The following is a 19,580-nucleotide window of genomic DNA, read 5'->3' as shown; positions in this document are numbered from 1 at the left end:
TAGATGGTTTTTATGCAACTTATTCGGACAATTAATTGTGCAGGTACACTGTAAAATTCAGGAATGATAAGAAGCGTAATTAGTAGGATTCCAGCCTACCTGTGGAGATCCCAATGCATTCAAAACCCGTCAGTTTAACCACTCAGTCACAAATCCAAGCCCCAGATTTGCATTAATGATGTTTGTATAAAATCATAGACGGCTACATCAGACGGTCATTCAGCATGTCATTTACATGCCGACTCTCTGGAAGAGCAACTCAACTACTGTAATTCCACACCCCGCCTTTTCCCCACAGCAACTGATATTTATATTTTCTCTCCTCGTTCTTCCTATCAAAATAAAATACCGCACACTCCGCTAGTGTGTGCTGGTATCTGTCGATCTGTTGGTTTGAAAGGGGCTGCTGCAGATCCCAAAAGGGACATCACTGGAACGATTGGCAGTGAGTGGGATTCGAACCCACGCCTCTATAGAGACTGGAGCTTTAATCCAGCGGCTTAGGCCGCTCAGCCACACTACCACCTTACCATTGGCTGCTCCTAATTCCCTTCACTGGTATTATCATCGAAATAGAACAGAAGCAAAGGAGCAGGAATAGGTCGCTGGGAAACTCGAACCAGCTCCGCCAGTTAATCAGATCATCCTGCACTTTGTAACATACAGAAATCATCTCCACTATTAGCTTCATTATTTCAATGTTTCACTATTTCAATGTTTCAAATGATTTGTTTTTTTCCTGTGGTGACTGTGCGTGTTTGCTCAAGGAAATGATGTAAAAGGTATCGACTGAGGAAAATGAGGAGATGATTGGTCAGAATAGACATTTGTTTTCTGAAAATTCGATTTGAAATCAACTATTTTTAAAATTTGAATAATTGTAAAAGAATTCAGAGTCCAACCCTTCATCTCAATGAGTCAGGGAATCCTTGTTAATTGTCACACACTGAGCATGGACAAGGCAGAAGCTCCTGCGCCTCTTTCAATATTGCTTCTTTTAACTCAGAGTTTTCAAAAGGGAAATGGACAATGACTTGAAAGGGAGAAAAAAATCAGAGTTATGGAAAGACACGAAGAAATTGAGATTAAGTCGAAAGCTCTTTGTGGAAATCTGACATCGATACTATGGGCCTTTTGTAGAGCTGTGCCTTTTGATGATGACATTATTGGATCAGTCTGTCTCCAGCATCCCCAAACAGAGCAGCTGAATTCAATTTGTTCAAAATAAAGACTCAGTGCTGCTGCATGACGTCACTGCATAACATTTTAATGAGGCCCATTGAGCTTCTTTCCTGTCCCCTGTTTCTGCAGGGCAGTGGTTATCATGTTTACCTCATATATGAGGAGTTACTTCGTTCGAAACTGGCCAGAACCATCATCAAAACTTGCAGATTGAAGTTTGTAGAAGACAGCAGAATGTGGTCATGTGTCCTGGTCACTGTTTATCCTTCAACCAAGATGACAAGATCTGCGCATTGTCAAGTCCCTGGCTTTGTGTGTTTGTTGAGCAGTGATTGGCTGCCTTGCTCCCTGCATGAAAACAATGACTCTCCTTCAGAAAGTACTTCAATAAAAGCAAAATACTGGAAATCTGGAATAAAAACATTAAATGCAGGTAGAATTCAGCAGGTCTGAGAGTGTCTGTGGAAAGCAAAACCTGCTGAGTTTCTCCAGTATTTCCTGTTTTAATTTCAAAAAGTGCTTAATTGGCTTGAAAGTGGTTTCAGACATCCGCTGGTCAGGAAAAGCGCTGGATAAATGCAAGTCTGTCTTTCCTTAACTTTCTTTAAATCCCAATCCTGTGGTTACTGACCCCCGTCAGTGGAAACAGTTTCTCCCTATCTGCACCATCAAGCCGCCCGTCCCCACTGCCCCCACCCGCATTATTTCGAACAGCTCCATGAAATCTCCACTTAAACTTCTTTGCTCTAAACAGAACAAACCCGGTCTCTATAATCTCTCCACAAAACTGAATTTCCTCATCCCTGGACATGATGCAAGATGGGGGATTGAGATGAGATTTTGGAAAATATTGTCAGTTGGCAGGAGGGAAAATGGAGAAGGAACCAAAACAGAAAACCCAGACTCCAGCTTTGTGAATCTTTAAAAACTCTTTGGGAACCGGAATCAGAGGAGAATGAAAGGTGAAATGATTGACCAGAGACAGTCAAGGCACCCTTCCCTTCTTTACGACGCTGGAACATTGTCTCTGATGTTATCAATGAAATTAACTGATCTGAGACATTGAAAGGATTCTCGTTACTGCACATCAGGAATTCAAACCTAATATCGGCTTCGGGACAATCAGAATACTTGGTAACAGACAAGACACGCAAAGGCTCGAAGGGAGACGGCACCGGTTGTAGGAGAGCTGGTTCCCGGTGACATGGATGTGTCAGCAGTGGATGGGATCAGACTGTTTCCATGTATCCACAATGAATGACCCACCCTTTATTTTGGAAGGGTAGAACTGATAGAGACAATTGTCATTCCGGTAGCAGCAATCTGAAGCTTTAACTCACTGATACCCTGGTTAGAGGCTGCCACAGTCTCTGTGGCGCAACTGGTCAGCGCGTTCGGCTGTTAACCGAAAGGTTGGTGGGTCGAAGCTTTCACTGTTTTCTCCCCATCAGCATTGATTATCACACAGTTCCGGGCTGTCATTGGGTACTAGCGCTGAAACAGAAGACCCCCAAAATGTTGTCAGTTCCACTGTTATCCAGTGAGCTCCCAGGTAAGTGGCTATTGTCGAATATTAATTTCAAATATAATGAGAAAGCAATTAGACCTACCATGTACCGATATCTAACCCATTGGAAATTTATCAAGTTATTGGATTGAAACAAACCCATCAATTATTCTCTCTTCCTCAGTTCCACCATGAGTGAGACAGGGAAAAGCAGAAAAGCAGCAATATTCCGGCCCTGCACTCTCCAATCACCCGCTGCCAGCAGAAAGCGGCGACTGCAGCTTCAATCAGCGGGTTACTGCCCATCCCTGGGACACAAGATACTCCAACCCGGGCCAAACCTCCCAATACACCGAGCACAGGCTCAGGAAAACACAGGTAGATTATATCCCGGTCACTAAACCTCCGAGCAGCATTTACACAATACCCGAGTTAGTGAGTCACAAATAAAAGTCACATCAACTTTCTAAATCGTTTCATTGGAAAATTCCTTCATTTTATTGAAAAGTTAACTGTTGTGAATCTGAAAATGAAGACCATGGGATTTGTGTTACTGAGTGACATTTTTCCATTGTTTATCCGCCGGGTTTGCAATTCAAATTGTTTTGGATATTGAAGCGAATCTGATTTCAAAATGAGGTCACAAAGCAGCTAAACATTAAATCCAGAAACAAATCCTGAGGAAAATGGATCCCAATGTTTGGAAGGAGGTGCAGCTGAGAAGCGGAAGCTGTGAATGGTGTTATTGATGAATGAGTGAAAAGCATTGGATCCTTGGTCAATCATCGTAGCTGAGTGGTTAAATCGATGGTTCTAAAATCCAATGGAGTCTCCGCAGGTAAATTCAAACCTTACCGAATGTTCTTCTTATTATTGCTGATTTCAACCAGGTGTCCACATAACTGCCGGATCAATGGAAGTAACAACAACCAAAAATTCTCCTTATTTTTGGACTCTAAGGGAATGAAGGGCTTTCGGGATCGGGTGGGAAATTGGTGTTGAGGTTGGGGATCTGCCATGATCTTATTAAGTGACGGAGGAGGCTTGTGGGGCCTTATGACGTATTGTTGCTGCTTTGATTCTGTTCTGTTTCAGGAGCAATATCAGACAAAGCAATGGGCAGTAGCATCCTGAGCTCGGTAATTCAGCTGAGTTGTTGTAGGTGTTGGTTTAAGGTTTCACTATTTATTGAGGCGTGGTTCCTAATCCCACTGCTGCTAAATTGTCCTACTGGTCGAAAAGGTGCCAGCTCACAGTTAGAGCAGGTGTTTGCGGTGTATCACTTTAACAGGAAAAACGAGGAGACACAATAAAAATATAAATGGCTGTGGAGAAAATGTGGGGTTGTCGAATTAGCTAAATTCCTCTTCCATATGCTGGCATGGACAGACTGGGCCGAATTTCCTCCTCCTCTGCTGTAGACATCTATAATTTTATACGAACAACACTAACCTATCCATAGGACCAGTCATCGTGGCCGAGTGGTTCAGGCAATGGAGTCCAGATCCAGTCAAAGTGAAGTGGAAGAGTATCGTGAGCTTGGTATCGCAGCTGTAGTGATTGTCAATGGTTTAATATCTCATTCTTTATTGAGGCGTGGTTTCAAATCCCACTGCTGTTAAAATTGCCCTATCAGTCGAAAAAGTACCAGCTCACAGTTAAAGCAGGTGTGTGCGGTCTTTCACTTTAACAGTAACACTGAGGAGAGACAATAAAAATATAAATGGCTGCAGAGAAAAGGCGGGATTGTTGAATGAGCTGAATTCCTCTTCCATGAGCTGGCACGGACACAATGAGCCGAATGTACTCCTTCTCTGCTGTGGCCGCCTATAATTTTATACCAACAAAATTACCCTGTGGATAGGGGCAGCCATCGTAGCCGATTGGTTTAGGCGATGGAGTCCAAATCCATTTGGGTTTCCTGCTTCTCATTATTCCTGTTTTTAACTCTGTGTCTACAGAGTTAATTAACGGTTACATTGAATAAAATCCTACAAAACAAGTGGGCGTTTTCCTCTTTCTGTTCGTTAACGAAACCTACCGTGGAAATGAAGCAAAACTTGGTGTCATGCTTGCTTTCTGGGAGTTTGTCTCTCCTTAGAGACAAACCCTTGCCCTCTGTAACTCTCGGTGTATATCCCTGTGTGGGTTCCTCTGTGTGTGTCAAAGTGATTCAGTTTCCCGAGGAGGTGAACACATTTTTACCATCACAAACTTTATTCACATTAGTTGTGCAGCTTCAGATGAAAATGTTACAGAGAAAAATATCAGGATGAAAGATGCAAGAGGAGTTTGAAATGTTTGGAAGGAGGTGCAGCTAAGAAGTGGAAGATGTGAATGATGTTATTGATGATTGAGAGCAATGTGTTGCAACTTTGGGGCTTGTGTAGTTCGATACCTTCTACACTTTGAAATTCGGGACAAGCTGAGGCTCCAGGTGGAAAGCAACAGTTGTCTCCATGAATGTTGGGATATGGGATACATTTGTCATGTGTGCCCGGCTAGTTCAACTGGTAGATCAAAGGCTCTTAATCTCAGGGTCGTGGGCTCGGCGCATATTGAGTGCAGCATCTTTCAAACAAATAACCACCAACCTATTTTCCTTTGAAACTGGCACACGACGGATATTCACCACTCATTCAAAGCACTTCCATGTCACATCTCTTTCTGTCTCACCTCCAGCTCTCTCCGCCCTTCCAGGAGCTGTTTGACACACACAGTCAGTTAGTGCGAACGTAATACACAACGTGATCGGTTTACAGATAACAGGCTAAAGAGACACCAGGATCTTCCTGATTCCCCCAGGTACTGACTACAGGAATGTGCCCAGTGCCGATTATCCACAGTCACACGCTCCTTCCAGTCTTGTCTACGTTGTTCAGCTTTGAAATTTCTCGTATTTTCGCACTGGATTTCATTGTGAAGAAAGCAGAGCTGTGATAAGCTTATATTGTTCAGCAGATGTACTGCAAGAAGTTACATAACAGGCTGATGATAACAGTGCTGTTTGGTCGCGGTGAGCTCCAGTGAAGGATTGGCACCATTAATGTGTCGTTCATTTAGTCTCGTGACAAATCTCGTGCTATAAATGACAACTCGCTGAATTTGCTCCGTGTTTTGGTTTCAAAAGAGCCGAATACAAGGTAAGAAAGTACATCTCGCTAGAGTGGGTTATGAAATGGCAGAATGACTGTGAAAGAAGCACCCGTGCTGTTGGGAAACATAAAATTATACAAAGTTACAGCATAGAAAGAGGCCATTCAGCCTCGATGAGCTGATGTGCTGCTTTTAAAGAGTAGTTGTGATTGGTTGATCCATCAGGAGTGATATTTTTGTCAATGCAAACAGCAGGGACCAAAATTTGCCCTTCTCCCACCCATATTTTTCTTGGCACCACCAACCCGATGGTCAGAGCTTTTCAAACAGCCCTTCTCTTGTCCTTCTTTCACTCCGCTTCTGTCTTTGCTCCCGATATGTTCCAAGTGTGGAAATTTCCAGCTCTGAGGCGAAACTTCAACTGATTCTGGTAGAGCTGCTAAATGTTTTCAATCAATAAGTAATTAGTACTCATTTTGACAATTTCACAAGATCAATAAATTCGCATTCCCTGACCGGGAATCGAACCCGGGCCATGGCGGTGAAAGCGCCGAATCCTGACCACTATACCACCAGGGAAGCTGATAAGCTCCTTTCAGTTTGGATTATTGACGCTGCTTTTATCCATGTTTCTATTTTAAATGGAATGAATTCTTCAGTCAATGATAACAACGGTTTCTGTGAACTGGGACATGAAATTGACAGTGAAGTGAAATAGCCCCACAAGCTGCTCATGTATAACTGTCAATTTCCAAAACCCTCCAACCTCATCACTGCGGCTCCTGTGAAACTGACAAGGGAACACACAGCAGACATTCATGACTGAAAGTAACGGAGACACATCCAATTCAAAACACTTTCATGTCGCATCTGTTTCTGCTTCTGTCCCTGCCTCGCCTCCAGCTCCCTCTGCCCGTCCAGCTCCCAGGTCATTTAGCTGCTTGATGCAGACACAGTCAGTTCATGAACCCAAGCATTCCCTGGAAAGCAGGGACAGAGAATGTGGGACCCAAGGATTTTTAGAAAGAATGCGTTTGCAGATTACATGGTAAAGATAATCTGGGATCTCATCTTCCTGATTCTCCCAGATACGGATTACAGGAATGTGCACAGTGCCGATTATCCACAGTCGCAGGCTCCTTCCAGTCTTGTGCAAGTAGTTGAGATTTGAACCCACTCGCAAGAGTGGATTATAAAATGGCAGAATGAGTGTGAAAGAAGTGGTGTTGGGAAATATCAAATTATAGAGAAGCAAAGAAAGAGGCCATTCGGCCCTGTGTGCTGCTTTTAAAGAACTCTGAAGAGTTATATGGAATCGAAATATTAACTCTGTTCCTTTCTCCAGAGATGTGGCCAGATATGCTGAAATTTTTTCCGGCGTTTTGTGTTTTTTTTGTTCAGATTTCCAGCATCTATATTATTTTGCTTTTATCCCTGGATTCCTAGCCCAGCGACAATACCACTGCGCCAATGCTGACCACTGAATAAGAAAATACGGATATGTTTGTACGTGTTTTCTCCTTTTTAAATGATATGTCCTTAGACGGCAGGATTGGAACACTTGTGTTCATTATTAACAACAAATGTAAATTATTGAACATTCACTCACACTTAACTGAATAAGCTTGGATAATGTTTTTCCCCAGTTTCATACCGTTGCTCTGCCACATGTGAAATGATCATGACCCCCACTGCCCTGCACAAACCCTGCGCTGTAAAGATCCCAACGGAGCTGTCTGGAATGTTAAGCGGTGACGTCATGCAGCAGCACTTTGGGTCTTTGTTTTGAAGAAATGGAATTCGGCTGTTGTCATTAGGAATGCTGGAGACAGACTGATCAACAATGTTATCATCAAATGGCACAGCGCAGTAAGAGGACCTAAGATGGAAGCAAAATACTGTAGATGCTCGAAATATGAAATAAAAACAGAAAGTGCTGGGAAAATCTCAGCAGGTCTGGCAACATCTGTGGAGAGAGAAGCTGAGTTAACGTTCCGAGTCCGTATGTCTCTTCTTCAGATTCAGGCCAACTCGAAGCATTAACTCTGCTTCTCTCTCCACAGGTGTTGTCAGACCTGTTGAGTTTTTCCAGCATTTCCTGTTTTTACTACAACGTAAAGCCCTTCACCCCATCGTATCTGTGCCAGCTATTTTTAAAGAGCTAACCAATTAGTCCCAAATTCCTTCTCTCTTTACTTAAACCTGAGTTTTCCCCCTTTCAATCATTGTCCATTTCTCGCTTGAAGAAGGAATTTCTGCAGAATCCATGCACAGTTTGCCTTAGTTAACAAAGTTTCCCTGACCCAATGACATGAAGAGTTGGACTAGGATTCCTTATACAGTTTTTGATACAATCATTATTTATTTATGCAATTGATTTCATATCGAATTGCAAAAGAACTTTACCCTGATCAAGCAGGTCATTATTATTTCTGAGCTGATATCTACAATCTAATTCCATTTGCTCTACAAACGGGAGAGCTGGATTCAGGTTCCAGTCTCTGGAAGAGTGGGTCCGAATCCCACCGCTCCCAAATTTTCAGTTGCTTCCCACTTTCGGGCACGTTAGGAATTCCCTTTGGGTGAGCAAAAGACAATTCCAGTTTAATACGGGAGGTGGGGGTAGGGGTCCTTTATCTTGACAGGGTGAACGAGGAGAGACAATGTCAATAGAAATTGCTGTGGGAGAAAGGCGTGTGAGTGGAATTGGTTTAGTTGCTCTTCCTGAGAGCCAGCACAGACACGACGGGCCGTACGACTTACTTCATAGTCATCTCTGATTTGATATGAACATGTTTTCCCTCAGGAAGTGCTGTTAGTCGCGGACGAATGTTGAGGGCGATGGTTTCTGACATCCATCGGGGTTTCCCCAATATTGGTTTGCTGACTGCGGTTCTCGTTATTCCCGATTTTAACCAGGTGCCAACAGGATTAGTTATCGGATAAATGGAATCAAACAAAAGCTCCCGCGCTTTCTTCTGCAATGATTTGCAAAATCTGCATATGTAAATGGAACAAAACTGAGCCGGTTTGGTGACATGCTTTCTTTCTGGGTGTTTGTCTCTCCTTAGCCCTCTGTCACTCTCCGTGTATTTGTCTGTGAGTGTCCCGCTGTGTGTGTCAATCAGCTTCAGCTCCTCATTTTTACCGATCCACACTTTATTCACCTTAGTTGTGTGGCTTCATATTAAAATCGTAGAGAGAAAAGAAAAACAGGTTTAAAAGGTTCAGGAGGAATTTTCTTTATGTATTTCTGAGTGGAGACTGTTCAGTTACTAAGTGTCCGTATGTTAGAAAGCGGAGGGCGATTGAAATTTTCACTGAGCAACATTTAAAAATAAAAGGTGTGGCTATGGGTACCCGCATGGGCCCCAGCTATGCCTGTCTCTTTATGGGGTATGTGGAACATTCCTTGTTCCAGTCCTACTCCGGCCCCCTCCCACAACTCTTTCTCCAGTACATCGATGATTACTTCGGTGCTGCTTCATGCTCTTGTCGGGACCTGGAAAGATTTATTAATTTTGCTTCCAATCTCCACCCCTCCATCATTTTCACATGGTCCATCTCTGACACTTCTCTTCCCTTCCTTGACCTCTCTGTCTCAATTTCTGATGATAGACTGTCCACCAATATCCATTACAAGCCTACCGACTCCCACAGCTACCTCGACTACAGCTCCTCACACCCCGCTTCCTGTAAGGACTCCATCCCATTCTCTCAGTTCCTTCGCCTCCGTCGCATCTGTTCTGATGACGCTACCTTCAAAAACAGCTCCTCTGACATGTCCTCCTTCTTCCTTAACCGAGGTTTTCCGTCCACGGTCGTTGACAGGGCCCTCAACGGTGTCCGGCCCATATCCCGTGCATCCTCCCTCACGCCTTCTCCTCCTTCCCAGAAACATGATAGGGTCCCCCTTGTCCTCACTTATCACCCCACCAGCCTCCTCATTCAAAGGATCATCCTCCGCCATTTCCGCCAACTCCAGCATGATGCCACCACCACCACCAAACACATCTTCCCTTCACCACCCCTGATGGCATTCCGTAGGGATCGTTCCCTCCGGGATACCCTGGTCCACTCCTCCATCACCCCCTACTCCTCAACCCCCACTTATGGCACCTCCCCATGCCCACGCAGAAGATGCAACACCTGCCCCTTCACTTCCTCTCTCCTCACCGTCCAAGGGCCCAAACACTCCTTTCAAGTGAAGCTGCATTTCACTTGCATTTCCCCTAACTTAGTCTACTGCATTCGTTGCTCCCAATGCGGTCTCCTCTACATTGGAGAGACCAAACGCAAACTGGGCGACCGTTTTGCGGAACACCTGCGGTCTGTCCGCAAGAAAGACCCAAACCTCCCCGTCGCTTGCCATTTTAACACTCCACCCTGTTCTCTTGCCCACATGTCTGTCCTTGGCTTGCTGCATTGTTCCAGTGAAGCCCAACGCAAACTGGAGGAACAGCACCTCATCTTCCGACTAGGCACTTTACAGCCTTCCGGACTGAATATTGAATTCAACAACTTTAGATATTAAACTCCCCCTCCCCCCATCCCCACCCCGTTTCTTCCTCCCACCCCCCCCCCCCCCCGCTTTTTTTTTTCAATATTTATATAGATTCTTCTTTCCCCACCTATTTCCATTATTTTTAAATCTAAAACTAAAACCTTGTTAACCTTTCCACCCCACCCCCACTAGAGCTGTACTTTGAATATCCTGTCTTCCATTCTTATTTAGCACTTTTCTCAGACATAACACCTCTTTGACCCTTTTGTCTGTGACATCTTTTGATTATCTGCTCATCTCCACAATCACCACACCCTCAATGTCTCTCTCTCCCACCACCACCACCCCCCACCCCACACCCACCTTAAACCAATTTATATTTCTCCCTTCTTCTAACTATACTCAGTTCTGCCGAAGGGCCATGAAGGCTCGAAACGTTAACTGATTTCTTCTCCGCCGATGCTGCCAGACCTGCTGAGTTTTTCCAGGTAATTCTGTTTTTGATTTAAATAGACAGACACCGAGTCCTTGTGGTCGAGTGGTTAAGGCAATTAACACATCGAGAGAATGAATGTGTGAATACAAATACTCCAAACTGATACCCCTCGGACATTAGGAACTGTATTTCTTCTCGAAACTATTCCACGTGTGTTATTTGTAGCTCTGATGTGAAACTTCAACTCTCACTCCACTGATTCGGGTGGAGCTGTTGTGCGTTTCGGTTTACAATCAATAAGTAAATCAGGCCTGTTTTAACTGTTTGTACCAGATCAATAAACCTTCATTGCCTGGCCGGGAATCGAGTCCGGGCCACAGCGGTGAAAGGGCCGAATCCTCACCTCGACATCACGAGGAAAGCTGTTTCCAACCCTTGAAACGTGCTTTATCTCCGCCGCATTTGCCCTTTTTCGGATACTTTCACCAGAGATAAGTTTCTCCTACAGAATTTATCATAAATGACATCTTCGGGCAATGACAGCCACTGTTTTTAAGGGGTGAGCTGCAGTGAAGGGTTGGCACCAATAAAGTGTCGTTCAACTGGTCTGGTTCCAAACCCTGTGCTGGAATTAATGAAAAATTTTGAAATTGCTCAGTGTCTTGACTTCAAAAGCGAGAACGTAAGAAAGTATATTCCCCCAAGCGTTTAATAAAATGTCGGAATGACTGGGAAATGATGCTGGGAAAAATAACATTATAGACAGTTCCAGCAAAGAAAGAGGCCATTCGGCCTGGCGCGCTGCTTTCAAAGAGATTGATTGGTCAGGAGTGATATTTGTGTCAGTGTAAACAGGCAGCAGTAAAATCTCTCACATAACCACGGCAGACATTCATCACTGAAAGCACATCAAATTCTGCCGTTTTCATGTCGCATCTTTTAATTATCTGTTCCCCATCTCAGACATTTCCAGGTCTATCTAATATCATCGATGCGGAACGTTGCCCTGTTCCCCGTTCCACTAGGAGAATTACTATGATTAAGTTATAGCAAGTGGCTCCGTAGCTGTGTGGTTAGAGCACTGGTCTAGTAAACCAGGAGTCGTGAGTTCAACTCTCACTGGGGCCTGGGAATAAAATGTATGAAATTTGGTGGGAAGGTCACCTTTGAGGAGAGCACTGTAAAAGGGTATCAGAAGGTTATGTGAGTGGCCAACACGATTTCAGATAGATTGCAATGTAGACAGGTTCACTTGGTCGTAAAAATTAGAACAGCAGAATACTTTTGAAATGTGTAAGTGCTGATGTTCAGAGAGACTTGTGCAAGCAACGGAGAAAGTGAGCATGCAGGTACAACAAACAATTAGGAAGACCGATGGCAAGGGGATTGTCATAAAGCAAGGATAAATAAGTCTGTTTCGGTGAGACGGTATCGAGAATTCCGTGTGCTGTTATCGTCTCCATATACTGGCAGTGGAGACGATACAGAGAATGTTCACTAAATTGGTCTCTGGGATGCAGTGGTTGTCCTATGATGAGAGGCTGAATAAATTGGGCTTCTATTCTCTGGAGTTTAGAAGAATGAAAGGCAACCTCTTTGAAACCGACAAAATTCTGAGGGGGCTTGATAGGGTGGACACAGGGACTGTTTCCGCTGGTCAGGGAGTCTAAAACACTGTGGGTACAGTCTCAGGATAAAGGGCCAATAATTTAGGGCTGAAATGAGGAGAAATTACTTCACCCAAAGGGTTGTGGATCTTTGAATTCTCCACCCAGAGGGTTGTGGATGCTCCATCATTGAATACATTTAAGGCTGGGATGGACAGGTTTCTGCTCTCTCGGGGAATTAAGGGATATGGGTAACGGGCCGGATAATGGAGTTGAAGCCCAAGATCAGCCATGATTGAATTGAATGATGGAACAAGATCGCTGAGCCGTGTGGCCTTCTCCTGCTCCTATTTCTTGTGATCATGTGTATGATAAAGACAATAATTCATGTTATAATAAAAACAGAAAGCGCTGGAAGTTCTCAGCAGGCCTGACAGCAAATGTGAAGGGAGAAACAGAGTGACGGTTTCAAGCTTAATATGACTCTTTTCCAAACCATGATTTGGGTGCTGGTTATGGCATTTTGCACAACATCGAGACAGGGAATGGAACCCAGGCGGTGCAAGCACCGAATCTGAACGACTAGGGTGTTTCTATAGCATACGTTTTGAACGAAATTAGCTTCCAACTGAAGGTTTGATGGTTTAAGACAACTTAGACTCCCTCTCCTCCTGCGTCTACTTATATCACTGACATGGTTCTGCTTTGTGCCCTTTGGCTACAAGGAAATCTTGCCCAAACTTTGCTATTTCTGCTGATATTCAGTAACTTCCCACACAAATGGATTTATGAATATTCATTTCTAATAAAGCGAGAAAGTGGAGGAAGCATGTGAAGGAACGGCAATATATTTCCAAGTCAGGATGGTGAGTGACTTGGAGGGGTACTTCCAGGTGGTGGTGCTCCCATGTGTCTGCTGCCCTTGTCCTTCTAGATGGTAGTGGTAATGGGTTTGGAAGGTGCTGTCGAAGGAGACTTGATGAATTCCTGCAGTGCACCTTGTAGATGGTACACACTGCTGCTACTGTGCGTCGGTGGTGGAGGGAGTGAATGTTTGTGGATGGGGTGCCAATCAAGTGGGATGCTTTGGTGTCAATCTTCTTGAGTTTGTGTTTAGGAGCTGCACAAATCCAGGCAAGAGGAGAGTACCATCACAATCCTGACTTGTGCCTTTAGATGGTTTAGACTTTGGGGAGTTAGGAGGTGAGTTACTCATCGCACAATTCCCAGCCTCTCTGACCTGCACTTGTGGCCACAGTATTTGTATGGCTAGCCCAGTTTAGTTTCTGGTCAATGGTAACCTCCAGGATGCTGACGATGCATTTATGATACATGATGCAAGTATTCCAGCTGAAGAATTTTAGATTATTGAATTTATTCAGTGGCAAAGAGTACTGCATGAATGAATTAAAAGGGTGAAAGCCTCGTCTCAAACCCGTTTCATTGTTTTGTGATTATAGTGATACAACCCTACCCTCTGCTGGCACCTCACCGCCACTACAGACGGTGCTGTTTGCTAGTCTCAGAGAAGTTCAGTTACTGCATGGCTGCATTTCAAAACATATTGATGAATTGTGAATATGGAACAATACTGTATCGGATTGAAGTTTGCAGTAGGGTTCGCTCTTTTAACACCTGACCCTGTACATGAACTCTCTCATCATTCCCCATTGGAGTTATTGGCTGGAGCTGGTTTTTGGGAGTTATTTCAGACTACAATGTGCACATTTGATACCGTTATCAGACTCTAATCTCTTTCAGAATGGGAGTAGTTAAACTTTGCTGTGCTCTGTAATTCCTCTGCAATACATTGTCAATGTTCAACCCGACACATTGGATCTCGTTAATGCTTTTTTACCACTTATGTCTCGAAGACAATGTTCTCCATTTCTCATATTCTTTGTCCTAGGGGGGAAATTATACATACCAAACACAAACAATATATGGGAGAGAATTTATTTTCACATCTTTACAGCCTGGTCAGAGAACCTAAAACACGGGGAACGGTCTCAGAATAAGGGGCCGAACATTTTGGTCTGAGATGAGGAGAAATTACTTCACTCAAAGGGTTGTGAACGTTTGGCATTCTCTCTCCCAGAGAGCTCTGGATTCTCCATCCACTTTAGTTCGGGATAGGCAGAGTTACAGTGTCTCGGGTACTTAAGGGATATGGGCAAAGGGCGGAAACATGGAGTTGAAGCCCAAGTTCTGAATGACAGAGCAGCCTGACGGGCCATTCCGCCTACTGCTGCTCCTATTCTTGTGTTCCTGTAAGAATCAATGTTAACGGCTTCCCTGCTTTCGAGAGTCTGCTCCATAGATCGAACACCCAGTGGAATATTAACCTGAGCTTTCCAGGTCCATTAGAGGCAGGCTGGAAGCAGGCAATGCTGGCACTATGCCGGGGAAGGCGTCAGGAAACGTGGAGAGAGGGAATCTGTGTCCGTCCCAGGGCCTCATTTGCTTTTCTTGTCAGTCAGAATCCACAGTTTTTTTTCTTCTTTTTCCATACAGGTTATTTTTTTCCATATGAGATATTTCCTGCCCTCATTCCTTATCTGCATGTGACAAATTTTGAATTCCTCTCCGAGCAATGCTATCCATTGCCTTTCTGCTTATTTTTCAAGTATTTAAATCCGCCCATAGCTTACCCTGATCAGATGTGCACCTATGATCTTTGTAGGCCTTTCCCCCCACTGCAGTTGTTAGCATTGATCTTCTGGCTTCATTTATTATCATCTTAAACTAATGAGGAATGAAACAGAACAACGTGGGATTTCACCGTTAATATTCTTCCTGTCCGAATACAATCCATGTATCATTACAATCTGGAATCTATCAATCGACTAATTCCTATTCCCTTGCATTTCCCCCTCTTATTGTGGCGATATTTCTTCCAGAATCCCATCCTTTCCAGAGGAACTGTTTAGAAAGCCGACAGGAATCCAAATGCATCGCATCCACTTTCTCTCTTGCCCCTATGAAGCTCGGTTTGCTCACGTTCAAAGTGACCAGTCAGCTAGATAAGCAAGTCCTTTCCTTCATGGACACTTACTGGCTACAATGAAAGGTTCTCCTTCTCTCCACAAGCCCCATAAGCTTTCCGTTCATATGGGTTTACGAGGGGTAACTCATGGTCTGTAGTTTCCTGACTCACTTTTGCGAACATTTTACCAGAGTACAATAAACGATGCATTTATTTTATCTGCTCGCCAGGCATCTTTGCGGAATTCAATTATTTTTCATAGCTTTATGACTGAGAACCTGCTGGTTTCTAGCTTATTTCCATAAAAATTCTCGGATGCATCATATCTGGGCCGTGGATTGATCCAGCTGAATTTCCACAGCTCTTCATCAACCATGCTGGTGCTAATGTAATAAATGTAGCAATTTACCACTGAAAGTCCTATGGTCTCATTTGCGGATCAAATGTACATATTAACTGTTCCCTCTTTCATAGAAGATGAAACAAAAGTACATATTTACCGCAATTACAGACCGCCTAGCATCAGTTGTGATGCCCTCACTGGATCTCATTTTCACACACCATATATGTTATTATTTTGTATCCACAACACAAATATATTAGCGTTCTCTTCTCTTGCCATTCCTTATTTGAAAGGAGATTTGTTAAAGGTATCCTGAATCATGACGGTCCGGACAGAGTAGGCAAGGAGAAAGTGTTCCCGATGGTGGAAGGTTCGAGACCAAGAGGGCACAGATTTAAGATAATCAGGAAAAGAAGCAACGGCGACATTTAAAAATAAACTTTTTTCGCGCAGTGAGTGGTTAGGATTTGGAGTGGACAGGCTGAGTGTGGGGTGGAGGCAGATTCAATTGATGCTTTCAAAAATAAATTGCATCATTTTCGGAAAAGGGAAAAAATGCTGGACCAGGGGGGAAAGAGTGGAACTAGGTCAATTTCTCCTTTAGAGGGTTAGCACGGGCCAGACAAATGGCCTCCTTTTTTTCTGTAAGAATTCTTCAATTCTAAGATTGATATCAGAAACAGTAAATTAAATCAGCATTTTCACAGCATCTGCAATAGCAAGGTTTGTCCAGCAGATGGAACCGAAACCGTGATTGCTCAAATTGCGTGAGGCAGGCATTTCTCAATGGTTGCTGCATCGGCCCTGTCTCCACTCATATCAAACTAGACCCCGTTTAAATAACAGTAGGTGGTGTCATTGATTATATTAGAGGAGGCTATGTCTCACTTATTTCTGTTTTCGGCCCAATCTCTGCTGATAGCATACTCAACCAAGGCCCTCTTTCTGTTCTGTGAGACACTGTCAGTTATTACTGCACGGAACCATGTCACAGCTTATATGACAAAACTTCATGTCCCAATTGTTAATGCCTTGTACAATGTCTCCCTTTGTACTAAACTTGAACATGTGCCTGTTTGCATTACACGAGGCTTTCCCTCAGTTATTACTTGAGTTGAAGCTAGAGGAGGTTACAGTTAATGCTGCACAAGCCCATGTTCTGTTTATATAACACGATGCCCTGTCTCTGTTGTTAGTGCTGACAGGCTGGTTAATAAAGCGTATGGTATCTGAGGCTTTATAAATTGGGGCACAGTGTTGAAAAGCAAAGAGATTTTCGAACACTGTTAAAGTCTCAACATGAACATTTGCGTCCAGTTCTGGGCACCACACTTTAGGAAAAGTGTGAACGTATCAGTGAGAGAGCAGGAAAGATTCACGAGAATGGTTCCAGGGATGGGGACCTTCAGTTAAACTGGTAGATTAGAGGAATTGGGAGTGTTTTCCATAGAGAAGAAAAGGTTGAGGCAGAATTTATAGATGTATTCAAAATCTTGATGTGTCTGGGCAGAGTAGAAAGTAGAAAACGGTCCAATTGGTGGAAGGATCGAGAACCAAGGGGCACAGATTTAAGGTAATTGGGAAAATAAGCATTAGCGTCACGAGGAAACACTTTTGCTCATGCAGCGAGTGGATAGGACCTTGAATGTACTGCCAGAGGATGTGGTGGGGGCCCTGATAATCCAGTCATTCAAAATGGAATTGGATAATGATATGAAAAGGAGGGAAACATCTTGCCTACGGGGAGCAGACAGAGGGTAGCAGGAGATGAATTAATCCTTTACAGTACAAGACCAGTAAGAACGAATGGAATATTATAGGGTTTTATGTTGAAATGAAATAATATTTATGTTATCATTACAGCTCAGTTTGAGTTTCTGCTACTGAGGCTATATAGATTTTAGGCTGGGAGCAGGAACCGGTGTTATTGCCTTAATTACTTTAAGGTACCGAGAAGCCTAGGTTCGATGAATTATATTTGTTTTATTTGAATTGTGCAATTGAGGGATTCTTTGTCAGTTTCATTTTTTGTCAGATAAACAAAAAAGGTGAATTCAGCAGCTTTAGATTAACATGACACCTCATCTTAAAACTAAACGATCTATGACTTGGTTCAATTGATTAACCATATCCGTAGAACAGAATATCTGTATTGGCGGGCAGCCTTTGTCTTGACATAACTGTAGGAAGTGTTATTAACATTTACTATTAATGTATCGTATCTCTGGTATGGTGCTAAAACAAGTGTTGACGTGGCTATATACGATAAGTTGTATTATTGATAGGAAGATGTAACATTGTTTGCAATAGCTCTGTATTTACAATGGTGTGTTATTTGCTCACAATTGAATATACATCCGGGGGCCCAGGGAATAAGAGATGCAGATTTGTCTTCAGTGTTCATGGCGTTAGATACAGAGATGAAATGACACCAAATGAGCCTCACCCCAAGCCAATGAAAGAGGTTAATTTTGATTCTTTCCAAATAACAGCACATCCACAAATAAAGAAGTGCGATTTGATAGCAATTGCAGGCATGGCTGCAGGAGGTCATGGATTGGGTCTTGAATATCAAAGGGCATTTTGGAAGGACATGAAGAGAAGAAATGGTGGAGGGGTGGCTCTGCTAGTTAATGATGGCTTAGCAGAATAGAGAGGGATGACCCAAGCTCATGAAACCAGGACGCGGAAACGGTTTGGATATAGATGAAAAATGGTAAAGTAAAGAAATCGCTTGTAGGAGTCATGTGCAGGCCTCATAATAGTAACCACACGGTAGCATGAAGGAAGAAATAATGGGAACTTGTCAGAAAGGCACAACCATAATCATGGGAGCTTTTAAACTACGTATGGATGGGAAATGTCAGATGGGCAAAGGTCGCCCAGATGAGGAGCTGATTGAATGCTTCCGGGATTGTTTCTTAGTTTTCGAGGAAACTAGAGAGCAGGCTATACCAGACCTGGTATTGTGCAATGAGATAGGTTTAATTAATGACCTCATAATGAAGACGGCCCTCGGTAGTAGTGACCATCGTATGATTGAATTTTACATTCTGTTTGAGGGAGAACGGAGTGGGTCCGAGACGATGTTTTTAAGACTGAATGAGGGCAATTATGAGGGCATGAAAGCAGAACTAACTGAAGTGAATTGGCAAATTAAGTTAAGGGATAGGTTCATTGAGAAGTAATGGTAAACATTTTAGTGGATATATCAAGATACACAGGATAGATATATTCCAGCGAGTAAAAAAAAAGGTCCAGGGGACAATACACCATCCGTGGTTAACTAGAAAGGTGAACGAGAGTACCAAACTTAAATAAAACAAATATATGATTGTGCAATGATAGGTGGAATGCCAGTAGATTGGGAAGAAGAGAAGGAACAGCTTCAGATGACTAAAAGTGTAATTAGGAGGGGAATAAAATAGAATACGACAGAAAGTTAGCCACAAATATAAAAACAGATAGTAAGAGCTTCCATGAATATTTCTTTGGAAAGAAACGAGTTATCAAAGTGAGCGTTCGCACCAGAGAAAGTGAGTCTGAAGAATTGATAATGGAAACCACGGAAATGGCAGATGAATCGAACAGGTATTTTGCATCAGTCGTTGCTACAGAGGATACAATTAACATTCCAGAGGCAGCTGTAAATCAGGAAATGGAAGGTAGGGAGGAAGTCAGGAAAATTACAATCACCAGAGAAGTGGTACTGAGTAAATAGTTGGAGCTGTGGGCTGACAACTGCCCTGGTCCTGATGGACTTCATCCTGGGGTCTGAAAAGAGGTGGCTAGTGAGATAGTTGATGCATTGCTTTAATGTTTTTCCAGGCTCACTAGATTCAGCGGAGGTCCCTTTAGTTTGGGATAGAAAAGGGAAGGAGACAGGAAGCGGGAAATTGCAGGCCAGTTACCTTGACAT

General features: G+C 43.3%; 2 non-coding genes across 2 annotated transcripts; both read right to left on the bottom strand.

The window, feature by feature from the left end:
* Positions 1-440: 440 nt before the first annotated feature.
* Positions 441-523, bottom strand: trnaf-aaa (transfer RNA phenylalanine (anticodon AAA)). Its single transcript has one exon. It is a non-coding gene; the product is annotated as a tRNA-Phe (tRNA).
* Positions 524-6,292: 5,769 nt separating this feature from the next.
* trnae-uuc (transfer RNA glutamic acid (anticodon UUC)) lies at positions 6,293-6,364 on the bottom strand. The gene has a single exon. It is a non-coding gene; the product is annotated as a tRNA-Glu (tRNA).
* Between the last annotated feature and the right edge of the window lie 13,216 nt (positions 6,365-19,580).

Source organism: Cetorhinus maximus, chromosome 23, assembly GCF_964194155.1.
Source record: "Cetorhinus maximus chromosome 23, sCetMax3.hap1.1, whole genome shotgun sequence".
NCBI lineage: Eukaryota > Metazoa > Chordata > Chondrichthyes > Lamniformes > Cetorhinidae > Cetorhinus > Cetorhinus maximus.
This window is presented reverse-complemented; position numbering and strand designations above follow the sequence as displayed.